The sequence below is a fragment of the Balaenoptera ricei genome, chromosome 6 (genome assembly GCF_028023285.1).
Source record: "Balaenoptera ricei isolate mBalRic1 chromosome 6, mBalRic1.hap2, whole genome shotgun sequence".
NCBI lineage: Eukaryota > Metazoa > Chordata > Mammalia > Artiodactyla > Balaenopteridae > Balaenoptera > Balaenoptera ricei.
Window position 1 is genome coordinate 68,862,951 of NC_082644.1, and position 21,925 is coordinate 68,884,875.

The following is a 21,925-nucleotide window of genomic DNA, read 5'->3' on the forward strand; positions in this document are numbered from 1 at the left end:
TACTGGTTTGATTTGTTAGGATTTTGTTACATTCTTTTGTCTGTTTTCTTGAATAGTGGTAGTGGTTAAATTTTCTTGTAACATTTTGGTCATTTTTTTAAAAAACTGGAGTAATGCTGGCCTCATAAAATAAGTTGGTGAACGTTCCCCCCTTTTATTTTTGGAAATAGTAAAAAACACAAATTGATTTATGAATTGGGTGATACGAAAGGTCACTTATGTTACTCTAACAACCTGTTTATTGTCCCTGAAATAAGAAATATTTTAATACATGCTATAGGGCATGTTCTTCCTTTCAGATATTCTCCAAATGGTTATTTGTACCTAAAACCAAAATAAAACACAAAATAAAATAGCTTCTGTGGGTATGTTAATGCAGGTATTTGTAAAATTTGATATGCAAAATAAAAATGTAATAAATTTGGATGTGAATTTAATTTCAATAACCAAAAATATATGATAGTATATTTCATAGAGATGTTAATACTTGCATTTTTTGTTGTTGTTTCATTGAAAACATTTTGTAAAGTCTTTTGTACATTCTCATTAAGTCACACTTTATATATACTTCAACTTCTTAAGACTTGTCAGTGATAATTGTTACATTGCAGTGAATTTGTGAAAAAACTTTGATCTAGCATTATATTGTTCTAACTGTACTTCTTCCTAGCAAGAACCTATTCCTTGAAAGGGCAGTAGTTCTATTTTATCTTTTTAGATGAGAAGACTGGTAAATGTATTCCAATTGCTTAGTCATCGATTTGACTTGACCTTATTGGATGGATGGCTTTTTACATGTTGGTGTTAAAATCATTCTGCCTTCATCTAAAGCACATTCTATGAACTTTAGAATGAGGATGACAAATGCAGTTTTACTGACTAACACAGTATCTTTTAAAATTGTTTTGGAGGATTGGGAAATTGGATTAAATGAATAAAAATGATGAACTATATTGTTTAATAAAGAAACACAAAACAATTTATGTTTTCATGTGATGAAAACAGTTTGTTGCTCTCTTATGTACTTTCAAGAGTATTAAAAATTTAACATTGCTACAAGGTTTAAAAACATTTGCTACTTATATTTGCTATCTAGCTTAGACTGTAAATCCCCTGAGGAGAAACCCTATGCTCTGTAAATCATCTAGCATATTCTTGCCTTTATAAATGTCATATAACATTTATTAGAATGATGAGATTTCAAAACTACCTGAAAAGTTTAAATTATATGAAACAGAATTTCCTAAGATGCTTAAATAGATCCTTTTCCATTTTTCCTCTTACAACCGTCATGAACTTGAAATTTTTCTCCTGTGTAAATTTGCTAAATGCTTACTTTGCAGTAAATACCACCTACATAATGACATAAGATATAAGAAGCAATAGCTATAACTAAATTATTAAGCATATTGTTGATATTTCGCATGATTATATTTTATGAAGTATTCACCCCGTGAGTTGCATTTACACTTATTTACTGTATAGAATGACATAAAAAGCCACGTTACAAATTACTCTGTTAAAGGCAGCTGTGGTATTACTACTATACCGTATATTTTAAGTGAGTATTAGTGAAAGAAAGAAAATAAGAAAGAAATAGTGAATCTCAAGGATGTTATAACTCACTGGGAAAAGTTGTATTTTGTAGATTATAATAACCTGTGATTTTACAAGAAAAATATTTTTCTGTGGGAACATTAAATATGTCAAAGTGAGAATATAAAGAAGCATTGGTAGGCGTGTGTAGTTCTCTGTTGTACATACAGTAAAATATGTTGCTATTAGGAAATTGATTGGTTAAGTGGTCATCTAAGTATCATTCTTTCTCACTGTAGAAACAGAGGTATGTGTACTTGGAATGGCAAGAAAATAGCAGTGTTTTGGAGCTTTTTTGATAGTGGACATGTGTAGCTTATAACTAACGGCTGTCATGTCTTAATGTAATTAGTGATATTGTTTGAAGGGCTTTTTTAGCCCCTAATATTCCTCTCAAGCCTGGGAGGATGAGAGGTAATGTACTAGCTCTGAGATTCTGTGAAATCCCACCTCAGTTTAGGTATACAAATAATGAGATGACTAAGTGATATGAATAAACAAGTTTATAAGTTTCAAGTTTAATGTTACGAAAAGTAAAACTGAACATTAAATGTTATATTGTTGTTTTTTAAATGTTGATTTATCTTACTTATGAGTGTGTAAGATAGAGGAAAGCTTGGCAAGTATCAGGACAATGATCGTTTCATCGAACAAGGACTTTTTCCTAACCATAATGTTAAAATTATTATGTGACATTGTTGATATTAGGTTATTTCATTTCATGCATGGGTGGATTGAGGTGCAAGAGTTTATTTAGCATAAATTGTTGAGGTGCTCACTTAATGTGTCTCAATATAAAAAAAATTGGCATTTTAGTATAATAGAATTTAATTTTAGGGTCCAGACAGATTTAGTGTCTTTTCTAAGTACCTGATATGTAACTTTTAGATTTTCTCAGTCCTTGCCTTCCACTGTTCAGTTTTTCACAGACCCTTTGACAAAGCTAATGACTGTGCATTCGTATCTAAAGTTGGGTTGTAAGCCAGGAAACTGAGAGAAGGCAAGAGGAAGATCCTAGACCAAGGTCCTTTGATATATATAACCATCTTTTGAAATTGAGAACTTGTTATCATAGTTTTCCCTCATCATGTCACTACCTAGTTATTTGAAATCGTTCTTCTTGTTTATAAAAGGAACACATTTTATAAAGAGGAAAGGAGCTAGTGCCCATATCTCATTACCCATATCTCATTACCCATAGATAATATATTTACCTTCCTTAGGTAATCATATTTAAAAATAAAATTGTATTAGAGTCAGTATTGAAGATGCCCTCCTTTAAATTCCACCTTTTATTGAAGGATACCTTATTCTGAATAGAATGGGTGAGAAGATAGTAGGATGAGATGCTGGATAATTAAGTAGGGGCTGAAATGATACTTGTTGAGAAGGTTCAGAGGGGAAGGAATCCCTGTCAAATTACTGGAGCACAGACCAAATGGAAAAACAAACATTTGACCGTCATGAACATGTTTGTGGAAATGTAAGGTTATATATAGAGTATTGTTAACCATGTTATATATTATTTCTATATATCATTTATAACTTTTAAAATATATTTTGATTCTGGTTGCTTTTTAGTTAGCTTTCTGCATTCAAATGAAAAACAATGTCTTCACAATAGAGGAACGCCCAATAAGGCTGCCAATTTTGTTTTTAAGTTCTTTATTCTCAAAATTTAATCAGTAGGATCTTGTCCTGGAACTTCCCAGGTGTGTTTTCCACTTTTCACAGATGTGATTAGAGTAGAAATCATTCCTATTTATCTGAATGAGAACCCTTTCGTAAAATTCCTTTGATTCTAAGATAACTAGATGAAATGTGTTGCATAAATCATGTCACAGCAAACAGTTGTCACCTGGCTCTAGAGCTTGATGAAATTTTGAAATGTTGGCTCATTGCCTGTAGGGTTCAGTTATAGTTTTATAGAAAGTCTGTTTGTACAGATGAAGCAGTTCTTGGTAATGCAAGATTCATCTCTCAAGTGGTAGGGCCTGTATGAGTTTATTACAGGGATCCCTACTCTGAGCTGCCAAGACATACTCAGCAAGGCTTTGTTTTAATTTCTCATTGCTCTCCCTTTGGCACACTTATAAGAAAATGGAACAGACCCTCAGCTTGGTGAAACCCTTAGTATTTATGTAGTTCATTATCTACACAGTGCAGGAATGTTTTCAATAAAATTTCCAGAAGATAGTCAAAAAATTTGGGCTTTAAGATACTGCTTTTATTTGCAGCTATGGACTCCCTGTCAAACCTAGTCTTCAGTTTCATCTTTTACCAAGAGTTCTACATTCCTCTTTACTTGTTGGCAGTTTAGTCTGATACCTAGCCTTTTCTAACAGAATGATAAAGATCTACTCAGTATGTGCAGAAAAAGGGTGATGAACCCATGCTTTTTGACTCCAGAATAAACTATAGCTACAGGGCTGTATACTTCACACTGGGCCAAACTTTCTTCCTAAAAACCCCATTAGATTTTGCCATTCCCAGACTTTAAAACTTCTGTCACTTGTTAAGTTTTTTCATGTCTTTGGATGTCAAACAGATGCATGCACACTTTTAAAAAATTCTTTTGTTTCCATTTCCCACCTTCATTACATTCCCTCTCCATAGGTAACTACTGTCATATTTTTTTTCTGAATCTTTTTATTTGTATAAACATGTAGCTTTATTTTGTGTGCATACAATACTCAATGTGCATGTATTTTAATTTTGCATTGCTGGTATTATGCTCTAGACATTACTTAGTTTGCCCTCAGCACTATTTTAAAGATCTGTACGTTTTACTGGGTATACATCTTGATTTCTTTTAATTGCTGCCATAGTATTCTGTAGAGAGAATTTGCTTCTTTTTATTTATCCTGTGTGTTGGACACCTATATCACAAGGCCTTTTTATAACTGACTTTATATTTTCAGACTATCTCTTGCACTCCATGCAACTTAAATCCCAGCTACTTGAAGTTAATCACTCTTGTATGAAAACAAGGTATTTTTTATATTACCCTACCTTTGCACATACTTCTAGTCTTTAACAGACTACTTCCTCGCCTCAAGACTCAACTCAGATATCATTTCCTTGATGAAGACTTTAACAGCGATTTCATACTTGAGCTAGTTGCTCTGTACTCTGCTCACACAGCATTTACTTTTATCTTGGTATATAGAAGTCTATTTTTCTTCCCCAAAGTCTGTTTTTTTCCTCTGGATTCCTTAAAGACAGGGATAAGCTCTTAGGTCTCTTTGTATCCTTTGCTCTAGTTTGGTGACTTGCCTATATTTGGCAAGCAGTAAAACATTAATTGAATGCATGAAATGTCTGCGGTGAAATACTGGCAATATAAGTACAAGTGATCCTCGTACATAAGAAAGGGTTGGAACCCAAATAGAAAAGTAATATAAAAGAGGAGCATACAGGAGGCTGAATCCTAAGATGTTTTGAGGCCTGTAAAGATGCTAAGGACCACAACATATTCTGTTCAGATCGTGAAGGAAAACAAGAAAAAGGATAAACTATTGCTTGGGTCAGATGGTGTGTAATAATACTAGATGTTGCAGTTAAGGCAGAGCTGTGGTACTCCTGGGTTGGTTTCAACTTCTCTATCAAAAGAAAATGATATTCAGGTTCAGTAAAGGAGACTAATGAGGGTAGCAAGGGATTTAAAGTTTAAGGAAGGTGAGACAGTGATAAGAAAGCACTCAATGCTCTCAACTAGTTCATGTTCTGAGATTAAATGACTTGCATAAATGAATGGTTTGGTGTTCTTTGAGCAATTTATGGTCAGTACCAGAGGTGCCAAAAGACTTCAGATCCTGCAGATACTGCTTTTATTTTCAAAAAAGAGGGGTAAAAATAGGATTCTGAAACTGTGAGATTAGTGGGTTTCATGTCTGTCTTTGGGACTGTTCTTTAATTGATGATTAGACAAATGGTTTGTGAAGACTTAACTAGAAAAGAAGCAGTCCTCTGGAGACCACAGGGGTTCACTTGGAATATGTCATATTAAACTAGTGTAATTCTTTTTCCTATGTAGGTGGAGTAAGTTGATTTTGGCAAGGCTTTGGACAAAGTGTCTCATGATATGTTTATGAAATAGATGGTCAAATTAGGTGCTGTTTAATGAGGACAGGTAGATTCATAGATGTTTGAAAAAATTTGATGAATGGATTGATGTCAGCTTGGAGAGAGGTATTTCTAGTGACATGACCTGGCTCTTTCTTTCACTCTGTTCTATTAATCATTTTTATCACTGACTTGGATGAAACAGGCCCATCGCATTTGCATATCTCATAAAACCGTAGCGAAAGCTAATAGTTTGGATGAGGGAATCAGGATTGAAAAAAAGCTTGGCCATCTGAAATGATTGGCTAAAATGAAAATGGTCTATAATAGTGATTAATGTAAAATTCTGCATATAGGTTTGTCAAATTACCACACTAGTAAGAATCAAATAGACATGCTTTAAGAGCAATTCATATGAAGAAGACCTGGGAATTTGTGATATAACTGTCACTGTCTCAGGTGTAGATTGTTTTAAGAGAAGCACAGTGTTTGGAACAGAAAAGGTGCAGAGTCTCTGGAATGGTGAGAAAATGCCATTGTGTTCCTTTATAGCTTCTAGGTTTTAAGAAGTGTCTGGGAACTTTGTCATAAAAGGAATATTTTAAAGAATCAGAGTGGTTTCCTTAGTAAACCTTAACTTTTGTGCGTATATGTATAGAGTGAGGGATCATCAGAATAATAGCTGTTTTCAAATATTTAAAGACTAAAAGAAATATTTGTTCAGCTTTTAAAAGAAAGTACCTACTATAGGGCTGGAAATTGTGCTGGGGCATTGGGGATATAATAGTGACTAAAAACAGAAAAAATGACTTCATCTTTACCCTTTGTGGCACTGACAGTCTGGTGGAAAAGTCAGACATTAAGCAAATAATTATATGAGTAAATGTAATTGGAGCTATGATAACTGCAGTGAGGTAGAGGTACATGGCACCCCGGGAGTGTACAGTATGGGCATTTAATTTGGTTAGTAAGGGAAGCCTTGCTTGAGGAAGTGATGCTTGAAGTAACAGAGTATACATTAACTAGGTGAAAAGGGGAGGAGAGAGGGACCCAAAATGAGTGAGCATGGTGATTACGAAGGACGGAAAGCCTGTCCGATTGACGGAGAATACATTCCAAACCTGAAAATGAAGAAGCAGTCAAGCCCCTCAGACCTTGAAGACCTTACCAAGAAGTTTATTCTGTATCTGGAAACACTGAAAAGCATTTGCTGGTCTTACCTCAAAGACTATCTGATTTAACTTTGGGAAGATGTCTATGGCTACAGACTGGCGTGAGACCAGAGAGGCTGTGGTAAACCACCTGAGGAAGGATTGCAGGGAGGTGGACAGGGGCGTCGTGCTTCAAGAAATGGGGCCAGTCAGTGAAAGTGGAATTCAGCTGTGGATATCAGCTGGAAGATAGTGGAGAGAGCACTGTATTTAGGGCCAGAGGTCTTGGGTATGAATCCTACTTTTGCCACTTACTAGCTTGGTGGCCTTGTGCAAATCACACTATCTATCCCTGATTGAATGAACTGCACAACATTTGCTTGCAGGTTTTGTAAGGATTCTATGATTTGACATATATGTGAATGACTTACACACTGTGAAGTGTTACATAAAGTGGAAGATTTGAGGGAAAAAAAATCAGTCAACAATGGCCATTATTGGACTGGGTGGTAGTGTAATGGAATGGAATTTCTTAAGTAGTTCCTAGCCTAACCATTTGGGATAGATGGTTCTTTAAGATTTTTATCATTATGGTTTCAGATTTCCATTCCTCTTCCCTTTGTTTTGGAGAATTCACTGATAGGCACAGTCTAAAAATTTATAGTGACTTTCTAGTTAACACATTATTGACCGGAGATGTATTATTGCCACAGGCGTTAGTTTCTGCAAAAATCCTCCGGTCAATAATGTGTTAACAGTCAAGTTGCTAGAGGTGGTTTCACATTTGAGATACATGAGCTGTTTTTCTTATGTGTGATCTCAAAAACAAGAAGGACTTTTAAGGAATCTTGTAGCAAAACTCTAAAAAAAAGTAGGAAGTATAAAAAATTCCTCAAATATATCTTTTGGTAAGGTAGTACTTTCATATCTTAAGTTACATTCAAGTACATACAGATACATCTACTCTAGAGTGTTGCCCGTGTACATGTGTGTAGATGTGTGAATCCACACAAATACATAAAAGGTCCTGTGAGTGGAAATAGACCTATAGTTTTTGAAATGCTTTAATTTAAAACCCATGGTAAAATAGAAATCAGTGTAAAATATGTTGTTTAGCTACTTTTTTGAGACAGATAGGAAAGGAATGGTATTTCTAATTACTCATGGGAAGGAAGATGCATTGGTAACATTATTTATTCGCATATTTATACACTCAAAATTCACTCAACAAATATTCATTGAGCACATAAGATGTTTACATGCATTGCTCTAACCTGTATTTTTATTAAAGTTATTTAAATATGTTACCACTAGTCTCAAAAAATCTGTTTCTAGGTAAAATACGACATGCCCCTTTGCAAGTAAACTAAAGCAAAAAGCCAGAATGTAAATATAACCTAAAATTTAAAACTTATGCAATCCTTTGGCAGAATCCCAAAGATGACTTCCAACTGTAGCATTCTGCACATTTAATCAAGTTTTATGTTATTGTCCTTTATTATTTTGTTTTTTTTATGATTCAAAAGAATTATTCAATTCTAAGCATGTTACCTATAGTGCATGACTCCTGCATGTTTCTTATGATTGGAGACATTTCTGTGCAGAGAAGGAAATACTGTTCATTCTCGTTATTTAATGCTTTTTCTTTAGGGAACTGGGAATAGTAATTGCTGAAAGCCAATTGCATTTTAGGGGTGTTAAAACTTGGAAGTTGCTTCTGGATCCATAGCTGAGTAGAAGACACGTCTGAGTGAGAAATCAAATCTTCCCACAGACTTCCATTTATACTGATAAGGGCTGTAATAGATGGACGAGGCACTCTGCTAAGGACTTTACATGTATTTTTGTTTAATCTTTCCAACAACCCTGTGAAGTGTGGGTATTGTTATTCCAGTTTTACAGATGAGGACACTGGGGTTTAGTGAGGTTAAATAACTAGTACATAGGCAGGTCTAGGTTCTATCTCAAGTCACTTTTGATTCCAAGACTGCTATGCCAGTTGAAACAGCTGATTTGGTACAAAATAAGTTGATGGAAATCATTTTAGACTAATCTCCTGGAGCCATGCTTCTTGATTTTTGCTACGGTACTGTATTAAAAGGAGATAACAGCAGATACAAAGGTAGAAATAAGAAACTTACAGTAATCCCTGAGTAGTAATGGATTTCTTGTTGTTGCTTTTGTAATAAGTTTTTAAAATATCTAGTGCTTATGCATAGTAAAAAATAATTCAGGTAGCCCAAGAGTATATACAGTTAAATCATGTCTCCCTCCCGCTCCAGCGTCCACATAGAGGCAACTGCTATATCTAATTTCTGGTTATTCTTCCAGAGATAGAATTAACATGGATTGATTTTTTTTTTTAAAGAATGACATTTGAGCATCCAGTCTAAAGAAACAAACTGGAAGCACCCAGGTCTCGGGCCTGGTTAACATATGAGTGGGCCAAACCAAAGATGGATGCAGATGAGACTCAGCGTTGAGAATGCAGACAGGCCATCGCATTAACCCCCTCCCCATCGGGGTAACAGAAAGCTCACCAAGAAGGCTTGCCCCGTTTTAAAGATGAGGAAATTGGTTATTTCTGTCAAGTGGATAGTTGCATATAGAGCCAAAATCCAATGCAGGACCATGACTCTCATCTTTCCATTCTACTGCAGTGCAAGTGACCTCTGGATTTGAGAGTGTTGTGAAGAATTGTACAATTGAAGTGGTCTAAAATTGACTAGAATTTCTACAGGTAAGCTAGATAGCAAACTTCAGACAGACAAAGGCTGTAGAAGATCTTTCTTTTTTTAACTTTTAAGATACATTTTTAATTTTACAGTAGATTCAGATTTACAGAAAGCTTGTGAAGGTAGCACAGAGAGTTTCCTTATATCTTACATACAGTTTCCTCTCTTATTAACAGATTTCACCATTCTAAAGTTACTCTTGATCCCCTCTTTCCATACTATACTCTTTGAAAGGAGGTTACTACGTGGAGCCCACACTTAAGTCAGGAGTTATGTTGCACCTCATTGAGGGTAGAGTAGCTTCATAAATTATTTAGAATACTTCTGCACAAGAGATTTGTTTCTCCTCCCCCAATCTGTTTATTTATTTAGCCAATCATTTATTTATGTTAAGTATGGACTCATAGATAATTATTTTATACTTTGGGTTAAAATCCAATACTGTTATTTTATTGCTCAAATTGTTCCAGTTTTGGCCATTGGGAACTTTTTAATTGTTCTATGTTAACTCCTGTGTTTCTTTTACATACCCTCATCATGGTGTGTGTGTGTTTTTGTTTTTTTTTTTTTTCTTTTTTGAGCCCTTCCTTTCTGGCATCTCAGGATGCATCAGACTTACCTTTACGTTTCCTGCTTCACTCCTAGAATCAGTCATTTTTCCAGGGAGCCCTGGTTCCTTTTACTTCAAAATGATATTAGAAACCATGATCTGGATGACAGATAGCAGCTCTTTTAAAACCAAATATCGAGTAGAAAAGAAAATTTTAGCCATTGTTCCATGAAGTACTAAATTAGGTCATTGCAGTAATTTGTTTGTTAATATTGTTAGAATATAAAATTTGCCTGAGTGAATTGAATAGAATGATCCTAAGAGTTTTTAAGGTAAAATTCTAAGAAATATAATTATTACTCTTTTCTGTTACTTAAAAAAAAAAAAACCTGTCCTTGATGGCACTTTATTTGATATATTTTTTTGTCCTTGACCGGAACCTGAGGCAAAACTTCAAAACATGGTAATTTGAAACAGGTTGGGATTCACACTGGGATTTTGGAAGACTTTATACTCCATTAGGAAAATTACCAAGCATAGAGTCTATGAAAGACATATAATTCATATTTATCTAAAGAATAATGTGTCACTAAGCATTTTAAATTTGTGTATCCATCAGGGAGAGAATATTAAGGAAAAGAAAAAAAAAAAAGGAGAAAAAAATGACCATTGAGCATAGTTATAGTATCTAGACAGTGTGTCCTAACTGATTTAAGTTATTACAGAGGAATATTCCCTATTAGAGATCTGGTCTTTCTAACTCTAGCACTGAGGTTTTTCTTAATCTGAGATATTTGTAGATAGATCAGACAACTCTTTGGGTGGGGATGGTTTAAAGGGATTTGTGTGTGTGTATATTTGCAATCTTAGTAGTACTGATGAACATTTCTTAAAAGCTTATTTCTGAATTTTATTGTTTGACCTGCCTTACTAGGCAAGTATTCTCTTTTGCTCTTCAGCATCTACCATTTTAGTAAGCAAGTTGAATTATTACAGCTCATCAAACAACCAGGTCAGAAGAATCACAGGATCTGATGGGTGAAATGCATATAGTGTATGTTGATTGTAAAAAAAAAAAAAAATATTTTCCTAGAATTAACCAAATGTTTTTTCCTGGGCTATAGTCATCACTATTTATCCTAATCTATTATATTTTAATTTGCTGTCTCTTAGTTTAACTGTGAGGAGTAGTCTTTTGAGTCAATGAAAATAGAAAAGCGTCGAATTAAACTGATGGTGTGCAATTGCAATTAGTAAGAAGCATAGCACTAATGAGGAAAAGAACCAGGCAGGTCAAAACTGTAGCAAAGGTAAATGAAGTACTCTCTAATGAATAAGCAAACGTGACTCAGTGCACAGAAAAACTGAGTGAGGCAGAGATGCCCAGGGAGCCTTAGAATGAAAATAGCCGGCAAACCTCAAAAGGGATGGAGCTGAGTGTAGAGATGGGGAAATAAAAAAGAAAGGGTCTGAGTAAGGGTTACTGGTGAGTCCTGAGGCTGGCAAAGATTGCCAGGGGGAATGTGAGAAACTGAGTATCTTCTTGGTGGTTCTGACAGAAGTGCTAAAGATTATGCTTGAAGAGCCCGGAAACACTGATCTGGGACTTGCTGGAGGGAAACTTAAAATGTATTAAGTGTGCACAGTGTGCCAGGTGTATTATGTCATTTAATCCTTACATCAACTCTTTTACTTATTATGTCATTTTATTCTTACATCAACTCTTTAAGGGAGTGTATTGTTAATTACAGTAATACAGATGAAAGAAATGAGGCACAGAGGGGGTTGAGAATATGCTACAAACCACACAGCAACTAATCAGGTAAACTCTGATCAGGGTTTACAATTTTGAATTTTTAATTTCAAAGCAGTTTGGGAGATCAAGATAGAGAAAATCAATTCAGTGTAGCATACACGCCGACACTCAGGATCAGGGCAACCATCAATACATTTTTGGAGTTTATGGGTTGTATTGATTAAGAGAGAGGAGTTTAAAATGGTGGCTGTTAGGTTTAGGTAGTTTAGAGCAGTTGAAAAATGAAGGTTGGGGTAGGCTGCTGTACTGAAAGGGCCTCAGAATGGACTGAGGACTGGAGATAGCTAAAGGAACAAGTGCACTTGGGGATCAACTGAAAGGTGGAGGTGGGGTTATTTTGGGTCCTTTTAATTATCATTTCACATTCATTTTGATCTTGTCAGGAGTCTTATAGACTAAAGAGAGTGATTTGTGGCTCTCCTTTTGGGCGGAAGATACATTTTAGGGGTTATTCTTAGAGTCTGGCAAACTGGTTGTTAGTATAATAGTCCATTTGTGAATGGGAAAGGAGAAAAATGAAAAACCACTGTGAGTTGTAAGGATGTAATATGTTTTAAATGGTGTGTTTATGTTTACAGAGTAAATCTCAAGAGCAAATTAATTACATGTCTGTAGTTCTTAAGTAGGCTAAGTGAGGAAAAAGCATGATTTAATCTTGCTTTATTGCTGGCCAAATCTCTAGGCTGGCCATTTTTTCTTTTTAATAAAAATCCCTGTGGTTCCTTGTCTTCCCATTAGCTCATAGTTGAGAGCTCTGGTAAGTTGTCTGTGAGACGGAGTGTATTAGGCTTGCCTGATTAAAATTGTTCATGAGAGATCAAGCAGACAAGGGACTTTTAGCATAATTAAAAAAGCACTGCTAGCCTTTAAAGATGAGATTTCAGAGATTTCTGAACTTATATCCACCTGTAGGGAAGTGTGTTTGTGTAATTAGATTCCAGTTCTCTCATGAACCCTTCTTACTTAATTCACACATGGTGTCCTTTCCTTTTATGGAATATCATATTCTCATGTAGGAGACAAGAAATATTGAAAGGAGCCAGAACTTGAATGAACTGAAACATTTCCCTTGAAAGGTCACATGTGATAAGTTAAACAATCAGTTACCTCCTTATGTTAACCTCCTTATGTTTATTTATAAAAGGAAACTCAGGAGCAAAGTTGAAGATAGTAAAGGGAAAAATCAAAACAAATTGCATGTCTTGTGTTTGCCGCCTAATCTGAGAAAATTTACACCAGCTTTTGGAAAATAGTCTCCTTTTATTTAATGCACAGCTTAGCCCAAAGTTTTTTGTTTTTGTTTTTTGTCTTTTCATTTTATAGTCCAAATTTTTCAATGCTGGGATCTGAAATCATTCAGTTATTATCCCCATTTTACTATCATGTTTCAGAAAAAAAAGATGATTACAGTTAATGTGGTTTAAAATGGCTTCTTTTGTCCTTTTAAAGCAAAGTTGACTGCTATATACTGTTTGAGTACTTTATAGAGCACCACAGTTTTCCTCCTATGTGTTTTTTAAAATGCATTTTAATTTTTCAGAAAGGAACCCTTTCTAGCATGAATCAAAATGTTATTGCTATAATGAGGCAGCATTTTAGAAGAAAATTACCAAGGTGTGAATTTTTTTTTACCTACCTGTATAAGGCGTTTATTTCATAGACTAAGGATTTCTGCACATGTGAATATTTCTTTAGGAAAGGCATTTTCCTCAGCCGATAACTAATGCTTTGTTTTCACGTGGAAGATTGCTTTCGAACATTTCTCTTGTAATTAAAATAATTTTTCCATTAGCTGAGAGTGGTTCTCAAAGCTTCTTGACTTTTTTTTTAGTTCCATCTTATTTTGCATTTTTAAAAAGAATTAGGTCTAGCCTGATTATAACATAAAACACCAGTGTCCAACAGGAACCTAAGCTATTTCCATGTCAGCTCTGTACAAGTGAATAAGATGATAAAAGAAGACCCCTAAAATGTACCATAAATTATCCCAGTTATATATTAAGACTGATTTTAGGAACTTAATCAAAGATACATTGGCCAGGCATAAAAATATTTTAATTTTAAATCATGAAGAATGGAAGCAAGGAACCTGAAATTTTAAATGGTGGGAGTTTTTTTTTTGATGTCATATTATCTGCAGGAGGAGAGCTCTAAACAAGGTTGTATCTTGAAATGGTAAAATCTGTGAATAGTTTTGTTTGTGGGAGGAGGTCACAAAAAGCTTATTCCTCTGGCTTTCTTCTTGACAAGTAATCAGAGTAGTTCACAGATGCCCTGGTTTCCAACCATTTCATATAGCCTTGAGAATTAATTTTTGCGTCAAATTATATATACCCTTAGTTTTGATTGAATAAATTGTTTTAATAGGGCTGCACGATCCAATAGGCTAGATAATAATAGTTGCTTCAATTAAGGCATAATTTAGGATGAAATCATATAGAATTAACAAGGTGTAGTGTGTCTGTTATAATTGTAGCAACTAGTATATCTCTGTCATAGGCAGTACGATTTCTTTTGTATATCAATAAAAAGGGAAGACCCTTATGTTTTCCTTATTCTTGTTTAATTCAAGTTGAGTTTAATTCTTGTTACTGGTTACTGTAGCCATTTAATTGCTTATTCATCCACCTGTCCATCATCCATTCATTTAGTCAATAAACATTTATTGAACCTTTCCCGTTATGTCAGGAATTGGGCTTGGGTACTGGTGATTTAGAGATGAATAACTGTTTTTGAGATTTTTTTTTGCAAGAAACAAAATCTCAAATAATTATTAGTATGAATAGAGTGATGTACATGTAAAAGAAGGTACATCTAATTGTTGCTGGAATGTCAGTGAAGATTTCAGTAGAGGAGACAATATTTAAAGTGAGTTTGGAAGGATAAAAGTTTCTTCACCAGGCTGAAAATAAGAGGAAGGGCATGCAGAGAAGTGAAAGCAGAAAGTATAAATGTACTGCATTTCATAAGACTTGCCAGTATTTTAGTATATCTGGAATATACAGGAGAAATAAATGGAAGTGGTGTTGGAAAAGTAGACAGGAAGGTCTCTCATTCACCATGTTGATGAGTTTAGACTTCTAAGGAGAGGAGTTACAAGGCACTGAGGGAAATGAAGCTGGATGAATAACATGAGAAAATTTGTATTTTTGAAAAATAAATTGGGCAGGATTATAGGAAATATTTGGGTAGGGAGGAAAGAGATTACACAGTGACCATCAGATGGTCCCTATTTCTTCAGTGAACTAGGAGGCAATCTTATATCATTGGGTTTTGGAGCCAGACTTGACTTCAGATCCTCAATGTGAAGGTCCCCTTAACTTCCCTCAGCCTATGATTTTTCATTTGTAAAATGGGGATAATAGCTATCTTGCAGTATTGTAAAGTTCATGTGTTCAAAATGCTTTGCTCAAATTTCTAGGCTTATAATATATATTCAATAAATGGCAGCAATTATTATTGGTTATTGACCTATATGTACTTAGAATTACATGGTAAACATTGTAAGTGCTCCTTTCCCTCAAGAAATTTATAAAAATTTAGTATGTGCAAAAACAGATGAACAAGATAAATACATATTTTACAAACTATGTTTATTTTTGAAGCCTTCTTTATTGCTTTCCCTGTGTGGATGACCCAGTTGAAGATTGACAAGTGTGTTCATTAACCTTGCTCATATATTCCCAAATACTTTAAACCATTCAAAATATTTGGTGTCGATGGCTTTATGGTCTGATGAATATGATTAAATAAATTTCTCCCCAAGTGGAAACTATTCTGTTTTTATAACTAGTACCTTTAAAGATGAAGAAATACTGTCTCCTATCTCAAGTGGGAATTTCTTCTAGGACCTCACTTAACAGGTGATTGAGTTTCTGCTTAAACTCCTTTGCGAGAGTGCTTTACCCTACAGAGAAATCCATGTTTGGACAGCTCGAATTGGAATTGTAGAATATTCTTCTCGTGTATCTGATGCAGCTTCCTTTTCATTTCTACTGCGTGGGTACTAGTTCTCTCTTGAAGCCACATAGACCAAGTTTAATCAGTCTTTCACTTGCTGTGCCATCAGCTGTTTGTCAAAAGCCATCATCCCTTTTTTCAAGCTTCTCATTTCCAGGCTTAGTGTATTTTCAGGTTTTCCAGGTTTTGTGGTGGTTGATTTTTTTAAAAAACAGGTTTGTTGAAGTATATTTGACATAAAATAAACTGCACATATGTAAAGTATACAACTTTGATATATGCACATATCTGTGAAACCATAACTGCAATCAAAATAATGGCTATGCAGTCACCCCAATAGTTTCCTTGCGTCTCTTTATATTCTCTTTGTTCCACCACTCCCTGTCCCATCAAGCCCAGTCTCACCCTCCCAACCCCTGCAATCACTCCTCTGTTTCTGTCAATATAAATTAGTTTACATTTCCTGAAGTTTATATAAATGAAATCATACAGTATGCATTCTCTTTTTTGGTCTGGCTTCTTTCAGTCAGCATACTTATTTTGAGATTTATCCATATTGTTGCAGGTAACAATATTTTATTTCCTTTTATTGATGAGTATCGTCCCATCATAAGGCTATACCACAGTTAGTTTATCCATTCACCTGTTGATGGACAATTGGGTTATGTCCAGTTATTGAGTATTATGATTAAAGTAATTATGACCATTGATGTTATAAGACTTTGTATGGACATAGGCTTTCTTTTTGGGGGAGGAGGGTAAATACCTGGGAGTAGAATAGTTGGGTTATATGACAGGTAATATGTTTAAATATTTAAGAAACTTCCAAACTTTTCAAACTGATGGTACCTTTTTACAGCCCCACCAGCATAGTATGAGAGTTCTAGTTCCTCTGCATCCTTACCAATGCTTGGTAAATCAAGCTCATTCTAATGTGTGTGTAGTGGTTTTTCCTTGTGGTATTAATTTGCATCATCCTAAGGTTAATGATTTTGAACATGTGCTCATTTATTATCTTTATATCTTCTCTGGTGTCTGTTCAGATCTTTTGTCCATTTTAAATCAGGTTATTATTGAATTTTAAGAGTTCTTTATACATTATTGATACAAGTCTTGTACTGGATGTATGATTTGCAGGTATTTTCTCCTAGTCAGCTTGTCTTTTCATTCCCAAACAGTGTCTTTCAGATAGCAGAAGATTTAATTTTGGTAAAGTCTAATTTATCAATTTTACCTTTTATGGATTATACTGTTGGCATCTTATCTAAAAAATCTTAGCCTAACTCAAATTCTAAAATATTTTATTACATATTTTGTTATAGAAGTTTTATGGTTTTACTTTTTACATTTATGTCTATAATCCATTTTTATAATAAAAGTTTTACTTTGGAATAGTTTTAGACTTGCAGAAAAGTTGCAAAGGTAGTACATAGAGTTCCTGTATACCACTCATCCACCTTCTCTTATTATTAACATCTTATATAACCATGGTAAATTTGTCAAAACTAAGCAGTCAATATAGGTACATTACTGTTAACTACACTTCAGACTTTATTTAGATTTCACCAGATTTTTTTAACTGTTTTCTGTTTCAGAATTCAGTCCAGAATTTCATATTGTGTTTAGGGCTCATGCCCCCTTAGTCTTCTCTGATCCTTGACAGTTTCTTAGTCTTTCCTTGTTTTTAATGACCATGACCGTCATGAGCAGTACAGGTCAGATATTTTGTAGAATGTCCCTCAATTTGGGGTTGTCTGATGTTTCTCTTGATTAGATTGGGATGATATTTGGGAGAAGTGGGCGTGGGTGGACACATGCTATCAACATGCTTTATCACCGGTGCTGCTTAACCATGATTACCCAGCCAAAGTGATATTTGCCAGGTTTCTCCACTCTAAAGTTAATCTTTTTGTTTTTTCTTACCCTTTCCATGCTAAAGCATGGAAGCAAGTCACTAAGTATAGCCCATGCTCCAGGGAGGTTGGGGGAGGAATTATGCTTTACTTTCTGGAGATGAGTATCTACATAAATTATTTGGAATCCTTTTGTAAGATCAGTACTATAAATGGTATTTATTATTTGTCTCTTCTCCTCCACTTATTTATTTCTTCGATAATTTATTATACCAGTATAGATTCATGTATATTAGTTTTATACTTTAAATTATAATCAAGTACTATCTTTTTATTTTGCCACTCAACTTATTCCAGTTCTGGCCATTCCAGCTCCTGTAGGTTGACTCCTGTGTCCCTTGGACTTACTCTTTTCCTTTTTTTTTCTCTTCTCAGCACTTTGTTTCCTGACACTACAAGATGCCTAAGGTCATCGTATATTTTCAGTGCTCCAGCCTTAGAATCAGCCATTTCTCAAAGGAGCCCTAGATACTTTTCTGGGGGTATGTTATTTAGGAACCAAGATGCGGGCACTGGATATGCTGGTTTCTGCTACTGGGGTGTCACTATGTCTAGGTTCTCTCAGCAAGCAGAGCCAGGAAGTATATGTATGCATGCTAACCGATGGATATACACATCTATAATTACTTCTGCATCTATCCATTTTTATCTGTATTAAGCTAAATGTGAATTCATACTGATGTTGCTCTTTTCCATTACCACGTAATGTTTATCCATAATGTCTCTCTCCAGCAGTGAGAAACATGGTTCTCACCATCCATTTAGTACTTATTTGTTCAACCCCAGTATACATGTAAAGCAGTTTCAGAGTTGTTAACCTGTACCCTGCAATCCATTTTGAGTTAGTTTTTGTATATGGTGTGAGATGGATGAGGGTTCACTTTTTTAAAATGTGAATATCCAACTGTTCCAGCAATATTTGTTTAAAAGGCTCTCCTTTCTCCACTGAAAAGCCTTTGCATCTTTGTTGAAAACTGGTTGTCCATTTAGGTATGGGTCAATTTTGGAACTGTATTCCATTTGTTGGTGTGTTTGTCTATTTTTACTCCAATAACTTATTGTCTTGATTATTGTAGATTCATAGTAAAGTTTGAAATCAGGTAATTTTGTTAGCCCTCTTTTCTTCTTTTTCAAAGTTGTTTGGCTATTCTATGTCATTCGCTTTTTTATATGAATTTTAGAATCGCTTTGTCAATTTCTACCAAAAAAAAATGCCCATTGGGATTTGGATTTGAATTGCATAGAATCTTTAGAACAATTTGGGAAGAACTTAACAATATTGAGTCATATAACCTGTGACTAAATAATACCTCTCCATTTATTTATGTCTTTAACTTCTTTCAAAAGTCTTTTGTAGTTGTCAGTGTACAGGTCTTACACATCTTTTGTCAGATTTATTCCTAAGGTTTCATATGTATTGATGCTATTGTAAATGGTATTGCTTTTTAATTGTAACTTCCAATGTTTGGTTATTAGTAAATAGACATATGATTGATTTTTTAAATATTTTCACTTAACTTATTCCAGCTCTGGCCTTTGGGAGCTCTTTTAGGTTGGGTCTTGTGTCCCTTGGACTTACTTCCATCTTTTTTGTGTGTCTTTTTTTTCCTTTTCTCAGCACTTTCTTGTTTTTTGACACTACAAGATGCCTAAGGCTCATCTTATATTTTCCATGCCCAAGCCTTAGAACCAGCAATTTCTCAAAGGAGCCCTGGTGTCTTGAAACTGTTTAAAACTTAATAGTTCTTGTAGCTATTTTATAGATTCTGTCTGAGTTTCTATGTAGAAGATCATGTTGTTTGTGAATAAAGAAAGTTTTACATCTTCCTTTCTCAATACCTTTCATTTCTTTTTCTTGCCCAGTAGCACTGGCTAGAACCTCCAGCACAACATAGAACAGAAGTGATAGGAGCAACCATTTCTATCTTGTTCCTGATCATAGAGGAGAAGCAGTCAGTCTTTCACCATTAAGTACAATGTTAACTATAGGTTTGTCATAGATGCACTTTATCAGGCTAAATAAATGTTCTTTTGTTGTCTCCTCTGCAGAGGGTTTTATCAGAAATGGATTTGGATTTTGTCAAATACGTTTTTGGTACCTATTTTTTTTTTCTATTTTTTATTTATTTATTTTTAAAATATCTTTATTGGAGTATAATTGCTTTAAATGTTGTGTTAGTTTCTGCTGTACAGCAAAGTGAATCAGCTATATGTGTACATATATCCCCATATCCCCTGCCTCTTGAGCCTCGCTATTCCACCCCTCTAGGTCGTCACAAAGCATTGAGCTGATCTCCCTGTGCTATGCAGCAGCTTCTCACTAGCCGTCCATTTTACATTTGGTAGTGTATATATGTCAGTGCTACTCTCTCAGTTTGTCCCAGCTTCCCCTTACCCTCCGTGTCCTCAAGTCCATTCTCTACATCTGCGTCTTTATTCCTGCCCTGCCACTAGGTTCATCACTACCATTTCTTTCAGATTCCATATATATGCGTTAGCATCCCGTATGTGTTTTTCTCTTTCTAAGTTACTTCACTCTGTATAACAGACCCTAGGTCCATCCACCTCTCTACAAATAACTCAATTTCGTTTCCTTTTATGGCTGAGTAATATTCCATTGTATATATGTGCCACATCTTCTCTATCCATTCATCTGTTGATGGACATTTAGGTTGCTTCCATGTCCTGGCTATTGTAAATAATGCTGCAGTGAACATTGTGGTACATGTATCTTTTTGAATTATGGTTTTCTCAGGGTATATACCCAGTAGTGGGATTGCTGGGTCATATGGTAGTTCTATTTTTAGTTTTTTAAAGAACCTCCATTCTGTTCTCCATAGTGACTGTATCAATGTACATTCCCACCAACATTGCATGAGTGTTCCCTTTTCTCCACACCCTCTCCAGCATTTATTGTTTGTAGATTTTTTGATGATGGCCATTCTGACTGGTGTGAGGTGATACCTCATTGCAGTTTTGATTTGCATTTCTCTAATGATTAGTGACGTTGAGTATCTTTTCATATGTTTGTTGGCAATTTGTATGTCTACTTTGGAGGAATGTCTATTTAGGTCTTCTGCCCATTTTTGGATTCGGTTTATTTTTCTGATATTGCACTGCATGAGCTGCTTGTGTATTTTGGAGATTAATCCTTTGTCAGTTGCTTCGTTTGCAAATATTTTCTCCCATTCTGAGGGTTGTCTTTTCATCTTGTTTATGGTTTCCTTTGCTGTGCAAAAGATTTTAAGTTTCATTAGGTCCCATTTGTTTATTTTTGTTTTTATTTCCATTGCTCTAGGATAATCTCAATAGGTGCAGAAAAAGCTTTTGACAAAATTCAATACCCATTTATGATAAAAACTCTCCAGAAAGTGGGCATAGAGGGAACCTACCTCAACATAGTAAAAGCCATATTGACAAACCCACAGCCAATGTCAATTCTCAATGGTGAAAAACTGAAAGCATTTCCTCTAAGATCAGGAACAAGACAAGGGTGTCCACTGTCACCACTGTTATTCAGCATAGTTTTGGAAGTTTTAGCCATGGCAATCAGAGAAGAAAAAGAAATAAAAAGAATCCAAATTGGAAAAGAGGAAGTAAAACTGTCACTGTTTGCAGATGACATGATACTACACATAGATAATCCTAAAGATGCCACCAGAAAACTACTAGAGCTAATCAATGAATTTGGTAATGTAGCAGGATACAAAATTAATGCACAGAAATCTCTTGCATTCCTATACACTAACAACAAAAAATCAGAAAGAGAAATCAAGGAAACACTCGCATTTACCATTGCAACAAAAAGAATAAAATACCTAGGAATAAATGTACCTAAGGAGGGAAAAGACCTGTATGCAGAAAACTATAAGACACTGATGAAAGAAATCAAAGACGATACAAACAGATGGAGAGATATACCACGTTCTTGGATTGGAAGAATCAACATTGTGAAAATGACTATACTACCCAAAGCAATCTACAGATTCAATGCAATCCCTATCAAACTACCAAAGGCATTTTTCACAGAACTAGAACAAAAAATTTTACAATATGTATGGAAACACAAAAGACCCCAAATAGCCAAAGCAATCTTGAGAAAGAAACACGGAGCTGGAGGAATCAGGCTCCCTGACTTC

The 21,925-nt window shown here is 34.9% G+C and overlaps 1 protein-coding gene across 10 annotated transcripts in view; it reads left to right on the forward strand.

Annotated features, from left to right (window-relative positions):
- RFX3 (regulatory factor X3) overlaps positions 1-21,925 on the forward strand; it is a 295,722-nt gene that overhangs the window by 72,868 nt on the left and 200,929 nt on the right. The window contains exon 1 of one of the 10 annotated variants that reach the window (XM_059924801.1): positions 18,237-18,268. The exons of the other annotated variants lie outside the window; for them this stretch is intronic. The gene's annotated coding sequence lies outside the window, so the exon portion shown is untranslated. Of the gene's footprint in view, positions 1-18,236; positions 18,269-21,925 lie in introns of those variants that run through there. 10 annotated transcript variants of the gene reach the window in all.